The 7,390-nt window shown below is 54.3% G+C and overlaps 1 protein-coding gene across 3 annotated transcripts in view; it reads left to right on the top strand.

Annotated features, from left to right (window-relative positions):
• Nucleotides 1–276: 276 nt before the first annotated feature.
• TFAP4 (transcription factor AP-4) overlaps nt 277–7,390 on the top strand; it is a 68,602-nt gene continuing 61,488 nt past the window's right edge. For all 3 annotated transcript variants that reach the window (XM_073015130.1, XM_037989906.2, XM_073015128.1), the window contains exon 1: nt 277–1,169. The gene's annotated coding sequence lies outside the window, so the exon portion shown is untranslated. The remainder of the gene's footprint in view (nt 1,170–7,390) is intronic.

The following is a 7,390-nucleotide window of genomic DNA, read 5'->3' as shown; positions in this document are numbered from 1 at the left end:
CCCTCGCTCGCTCGCTCGCTCGCTCCCGCCCTCCCAGCAAAACCCCTCTCACCGCTGCGGCCCCAGGCCCGGGGCGCCAGCTGCCAGGCGGGGCGTGCGCGTCGGGGGAGGGGGCGGTGGGAGCCGGCGCTGGGCCGAGGGAGGGGGAAGGGAGGGCGGCGCGGCCGCGGGGAGCGGGCACCGGGAGGGAGGGGCGAGGGAGGGAAGGGGGGCGCCGAGCCGCCGCCGAGCCGCGCGCGTCCTCCTCGGCCGCATCCTCACGCACCCCCCCGCGGCCCCGCCCCCGGCTCGAGGGCAGCGCTAGGACACGGCCGGGAGCTGGCCTGGGGGGGGCGGGGGAGCCTAAGATGTCCCGCCCTCGGGGAAGCCCGGGGAGGGGGCCGGGCGCGCGGGCCCAGAGGAAAAGCCCCGAAGACCGGGAAGATGGAGGAGGTCGCGGCGGCGGAGCAGGCGGGGACCCCTCGCCTCCTCCTGCGGGGTCACCTTGGCCAGGCCCCCCTGCGGCCCTGGGCGGCGGAGAAGGCGGCAGGAATGCCTCTCTGCGGGCCCTGATTTCTCCGCCCAGCCCAGTTCCAGGAACGCGCAGGCAGCGCCCGGCGGGCAGAGGCCCCGGATCCCGATGCCGTGCGGCGCAAACCAGGGTTCGGGGCCGGGCGCAGCCCCTCACGCTGGTCAGACGGCGGGCGACTCCCTGCCTTGCCCTCGGCCTCAGTTTCCCTCACGGTAGAATAAGGACGAGGCCCGATGCCGAGCAATCCGGACTTCCGCTTGGTTCCTAGCTTCGTCCCAACATTTGGGACCACCTGCGTCCCTGAGCCCGAGCGCCGCGGGAGGTCTAGATCCCTCCTGGACATCAGCACCCTGCGTGGCGCCCGCGGCCAGGGCAGCGAGTGCAGTGAGCGGATACACGCGAGGGAGAAGCCCCGCACCCGGCCCAGCTGTTTTCTGCCTCTTGTTTAACCATAGACTCGCGTTCTCGAGTATGTTTTTTTTGGGCTAATCCTGTGCCCCCCGCCCTGTTATCTTCTTGCTGCTCTGGCTGTATGCTGGCAAATCGTAGTTCAAAAAAACAGCCCTCCTGCTGTTGGACACCCCCTCTCCCCAGCGGAGTTGGCCTTGAGGAGTCTAGGAGACGGAAAAAGGCACCTCAGAATCAGCATCCCCTAGAGGTGAGGCATCTGACGCCGGTTTTAATTCTGTCTTCGTTGGTGCGTTTGATGGCGCGGTCCCCGCCAGAGCCCGAAGCACGTGGCTCTTGATCACAAGGCATCATGGCAGGCACAAGGCTTGGCACATAGTAGGCGCTCATGGCCTGGTGCCTAGATGGACACATAGTAGGTGCTCATAGGTTATGTGGGCACATAATCGATTCTCATTGTATTTTAAGAGAATGCACACATAGTAGGTGCTCAGGACGTTGTGAGTGAATGCACGCATAGTAGGTGTGGATTCATAATGGATGCTCATGTTTTGGTCTAATGGACACATATTAGGGCTCATGACCTATTGTGGGAATGGGCACATAGTAGGTGCTCAGGAGCTGTAGGTTGAAACCTGGAAGGGATGTGGGAAGGCCGTTTTCCTGGAGCAAAGGCTCGGAAGTTGGCGATTTGGAGGTGGCTTCCCCCAGCCCCCACCCTCACCCTACCCGGGTCTCCTGAGTGTGGATATTGTGGAGTGTGGCCGGGTTAAATATTAGCCGGGAGATGGGCCCCGGGGGAAGGCCAGCTTCGGGACCTAGCGCTTCCAGGAGGGGGCTATTAAGGGCCGACTCTCTGGGTCCGGCGACCTGCGCGGGCGTCCGGAAGGGCCGAGGCCGAGTCCCACAGAGCGCCCTCTCCCGGCGGCGGGAATCGCTGCGCTTCAGCCCGGAGCGCTGCCCTGCAGCTGACCGCATCCGAACTCAGGCAGGCAGAGCTGCAGCCCGGTGGGGTGGGGGGGTCGAGGCGTGGAGAAAAAACGTACAGGAGACGCTAGTTTAAATCTGTTAGCAAAAATGTTTATCGGGCAGGCGCGGTGGCTCATATCTGTAAGCCCAGCACTTTGGGAGGCCGAAGTGGGAGGATCCCTGGAGACCAGCCTGGGCAACATATGAGACCCCCACCTCCCGCCTCATCTCTATTATATTTTAAAAAATTGGCCGGGAGTGGTGGCTTACGCCTGTAATCCCAACATTTTGGGAGACTGAGGCGGGAGGATCACTTTAGGTCAGGAGTTTGAGACCAGTCTGGCCAACATGGTGAAACCCCATCCCTACTAAAAATACAAAAATTAGCCGGGCATGGTGGCGCATGCTTGTAATCCCAGCTACTCAGGAGGCTGAGGCAGGAGAATCGCTTGAACTCAGGAGGCAGAGGTTGCAGTGAGCCGAAATAGCGTCACTGCACTCCAGCATGGGGGACCGACCAAAAATAATAATAATAATATTTTTAAAATGTTTATTGAGGCTAGGTGTGGTGGCTCACGCCTGTAATCCCAGCACTTTGGGAGGCTGAGGCCGGTGGATCACCTGGGGTCAGGAGTTCAAGACCAGCCCAGCCAACATGGTGAAACCTTGTCTCTACTAAAAATAAAAAATATATATATTAGCCGGGTGTGGTGGTGTGCACCTATGGTCCCAACTTCTCTGGAGGCTGACGCAGGAGAATCGCTTGAACCCGGGAGGCAGAGGTTGCAGTGAGCTGAGATCGCGCCACTGCACTCCAGCCTGGGCAACAGAGTGAGACTCTGTCTCAAAAAAAAAAAAAAAAAATGTATTGAGTGCTTGCAGGATGCCAAGCCCTGTACCATAGTGTGGGTAAATGGAAAACAGCCCCAGCAGGGGAGAGAGACCTGAACCAAATGACCAGAGAAATCAGACAACTCTGTGCTATGAGGGAGACTTGACCAGAAGCAACTTCACCCTTGAGGGTCTTTTTAAGAGATGTATTTATTTATTTATTTATGAGACAGAGTCTCGTTCTGTTGCCCAGGCTAGAAGGCAGTGGTGCAATATCGGCTCACTGCAACTTCCGCCTCCCAGGTTCAAGCTATTCTCCTGCCTAAGCCTCCTGAGTAGCTGGGACTACAGGTGCCCACCATCATGCTTGGCTAATGTTTTTTGTATTTTTAATAGAGACAGGGTTTCACCACGTTGGCCAGGCTGGTCTTGAACTCCTGACCTTGTGATCTGCACGCCTTAGTCTCCCGAAGTGCTGGGATTACAGGCATGAGCCACCGCGCCCGGCGTTTTTGAGAGATTTCTGCATGTTGCTCCCACGAAGAACTCTGATGTGGGCTCCCCAACCCCCTCTGGGTTCTTAATCTGAATGGTGAAGAAGAACAACTCTTTTCTGAGGCTGCTGTGATGAGTAGATGTAGTATGCTCCCAATACATGTTAGCAATCACTGGGAGATGTCAGGCCCAGCACAGGGCTTGTCAATTCCAGGAACTAGCTGCTGTCTGCTTAGTCTCCAGGAAACCCCTTAAATTTGGCTGGTTGGCTCCTGCAAAACCAGTAAGTGTGAAGAAAGAACTCCGTGGTCTTGGTGGGGTGATTTAACCAGAAACCAGTTCCCGGCCGGGTGCGGTGGCTCACACTTATAATCCCAACACTTTGGGAGGCTGAGGCAGGCAGATCACCTGAGGTCAGAAGTTCGAGACAAGCCTGGCCAACATGGTGAAACCCTGCCTCTACTAAAAATACAAAAATTAGCCAAGCATGGTAGCATGAGCCTGTAATCCCAGCTATTTGGGAGGCTGAGTCAGGAGAATCACTTAAACCTGGGAGGCAGAGGTTACAGTAAGCCGAGATCATGCCATTGCACTCCAGCCTGGGTGACAGAGCAGGACTCCATCTGAAACAAAAAGGAAGGAAGGAAGGAAGGGAGGGAGGGAGGGAGGAAGGAAGGAAGGAAGGAACTTTCTTTTTTTATTTATTTTTCTTTAAATTTTTTTAGAGACAGGGTCTCCCTCTCTTGCCCAGGTTGGACTGCAATGGCTCTATCCTAGCTCACTGTAGCCTCCCTGCAACTTCAGGGCTCAAGCAAGCCTCCCAACTCAGCCTCCCAAAGTGCTGGGATTACAGGTGTGAGCCACCTCCAGACCAGTTCTTTCTCTCTACCAGACATTTTATTTTTTAACTTTTATTTTTATTTGTGTAAATAGAGACAGGGCTGGGCACAGTGGCTCATGCCTGTAATCCCAGCACTCTATAAGGCCAAGGCAGGAGGATCAAGAGTTTGAGACCAGCCTGGGCAATAAAATGAGACCCCATCCCTTTTTTTTTTTTTTAGACGGAGTTTTGCTCGTCTCCCAGTCTGGAGTCCGATGGCGCGATCTCGGCTCACTGCAACCTCTGTCTCCTGGGTTCAAGTGATTCTCCTGCCTAAGCCTCCCGAGTAGCTGGGATTACAGGCGCTTGCCACTATGCCTGGCTAATTTTTTGTATTATTAGTAGAGACGAGATTTCTCCATGTTGCTCAAGCTGGTCTTTAACTCCTGACCTCAGGTGATCCACTCGCCCCAGCCTCCCAAGAGACCACATCTCTTTACAAAAAATAAAAAGTTAGCTGGGCCTGGTAGCACACATCTATAATCCCAGCTACTTGGGAGGCTGAGGTGGAAGGATCACTGGAGCCCAGGAGATCGAGGCTGCAGTGAGCTGTGATCATGCCACTGCACTCTACCCTGGGTGACAGAGCAAGACCCTGTCTAAAAATAATAATAATAGCGTGGCCAGGCGCGGTGGCTCATGCCTGTAATCCCAGCGCTTTGGGAGGCCGAGGCGGGCGGATCACGAGGTCAGGAGATCGAGACCATCCTGGCTAACACAGTGAAACCCCGTTTCTACTAAAAATAGAAAAAAATTAGCCAGGCGTGGTGACGGGTTCCTATAGTCCCAGCTACTTGGGAAGCTGAGGCAGGGGAATGGCATGAACCCAGGAGGTGGAGTTTGCAGTGAGCCAAGATTGTGCCACTGCACTCCAGCCCGGGCGACAGAGCGAGACTCTGTCTCAATAAATAAATAAATAAAATAATAATAATAATAATAGCTGGACGCGGTGGCTCACACCTGTAATCACAGCAATTTGGGAGGCTGAGGCGGGCAGATGACCTGAGGTCAGGGTTTGAGATCAGCCTAGCTAACATGGTAAAACCCCATCTCTACTAAAAATACAAAAAGTAGTTGGGAGTGGTGGTGTGCGCCTGTAATCCCAGCTACTCAAGAGGCTGAGACAGGAGAATTGCTTGGACCCAGGAGGCGGAGGTTGCAGTGAGCCAAGATAGCGCCACTCCACGCCAGCCTAGGCAACAAAGCAAGACTCTGTCTCAGAAATAATAATAATAACAATAATAATAATAATAATTAGACAGGTGTGTTGACCTGTAGTTCTAGCTACTTGGGAGGTTGAGGCAGAAGGATCACTTGAACCCGGGAGGTAGAGGCTGCAGTGAGCTGAGATTGTGCCACTGTACTCCAGCCTGGATGACAAAGTGAGAATATGTCTCAAAATAATAATAATATTTAGAGACAGATCTCGCTGTCTTGCCCAGACTGGTCTTGAACTCCTGGGCTCAAGTGATCCTCCTGCCTCAGCCTCCCAAAGTGCTGGGATTCCAGATGGAGCCATCCCCAGCTCTTTCTCTCTACTGGACATTTTCATTATATTCACGACAACTGCACAGAGAAGTTCACTAACTTGTCCAAGGTTGTATAAGCTAGTAGGAGGTGTAGTCCGGATTGCATTCTCTGTGTGTCTGCAGTCTGAATCCAAAGCTTGTGCTCTCTAACCCACTACTTCCCTGGGGCATCAGGTAGCTGGCAAGATGGGGGACAGGCAGTGGAGACAACCAGCAAGGCCAGGCTCTGAGCTGTTTTCTCTAGGTTCTGCTTTTCCAGGAGGCAGCAGCTGCCACTGCAGGAGAGCCAGGCCCCATTTCTCCTTCTAGGTGAACAACAGGCACAGAGGCATGTCCTCCCTCCCTGCCATTGTGCTGGGCGTCCTCCTCTCAGAGTAGGGCCTTTTGGAGGGAGGAGACTCTCAGAGTCTCCCCTATTAGATGGTAGGATCCCCAAGGAGAGGGACACTGTCTGCTTTGTCTCTCCCCCTGCAAGGTCCTGCCCAGGGCCTGGCATGTTGTAATGCTTCCTGAGTATTGCTGATAGAGACACTTTGGGGGCTGAACTTCGTCCCCTAATCCTTAACAATAAATATTTATTGAACATCACCTAGGTTCCCATTCATTTTTTTTTTCGAGACAGAGTCTTGCTCTGTCGACCAGGCTGGAGTGCATTGGCATGATCTCGGCTCACTGCAATCTCCACCTCCCAGGTTTAAGCAGTTCTCCTGCCTCAGCCTCCGGAGTAGCTGGGATTACAGACATACGCCACCACACCCGGCAAATTTTCGTATTTTTAGTAGAAACAGGGTTTCACCATGTTGGCCAGGCTGGTCTCGAACTCCTGACCTCATGATCCGCCCACCTGGGCTTCCCAAAGTGCTGGGATTACAGGCGTGAGTCACTGCGCCTGGCTGGTTCCCATTCATTCTTATCCAACAGATTATTAAGCTCTCCTTTTTTTGAGATAGGGTCTCACTCTGTTGCCCAGGCTGGAGTGCAGTGGTGTGATCACGGCTCACTGCAGCCTCGACATCCCAGGCTCAGGTGATCCTGCCACCTCCACCTCCCAAGGAGCTGGGACTACAGGTGTGTGCCACCACACTCACCTAATTTTCGTATTTTCTGTAGAGACAGGGGTCTCACTATGTTACCCAGGCTAGTTTTGAACTTCTGGGCTCAAGCAATCCTCCTGTCTTAGCCTCATAACAGGCGTGAGCCACCATACGCGGCTGAGACCCTATCTCTTTCTTTTTTTTTTTTTTTTTTTTTTTTTTGAGACGGAGTCTTGCTCTGTCACCCAGGCTGGAGTGCAGTGGCCGGATCTCAGCTCACTGCAAGCTCCGCCTCCCGGGTTCACGCCATTCTCCTGCCTCAGCCTCCCGAGTAGCTGGGACTACAGGCGCCCGCCACCTCGCCCAGCTAGTTTTTTTTTTTTGTATTTTTAGTAGAGACAGGGTTTCACCGTGTTAGCCAGGATGGTCTCGATCTCCTGACCTCGTGATCCGCCCATCTCGGCCTCCCAAAGTGCTGGGATTACAGGCTTGAGCCACCGCGCCCGGCCTTTTTTTTTTTTTTTTTTGAGACGGAGTCTTGCTCTGTTGCCCGGGCTGGAGTGCAATGGCCGGATCTCAGCTCACTGCAACCTCTGCCTCCCGGGTTTACGCCATTCTCCTGCCTCAGCCTCCTAAGTGACTGGGACTACAGGCGTCCGCCACCTCGCCCGGCTAGTTTTTTTTTTTTTGTATTTTTAGTAGAGACAGGGTTTCACCGTGTTAGCCAGGTTGG

Source organism: Chlorocebus sabaeus, chromosome 5 (assembly GCF_047675955.1).
Source record: "Chlorocebus sabaeus isolate Y175 chromosome 5, mChlSab1.0.hap1, whole genome shotgun sequence".
Taxonomy (NCBI): domain Eukaryota; kingdom Metazoa; phylum Chordata; class Mammalia; order Primates; family Cercopithecidae; genus Chlorocebus; species Chlorocebus sabaeus.
The sequence above is the reverse complement of the archived record's forward strand: the minus strand, read 5'-3'. Positions and strand labels throughout refer to the sequence as shown.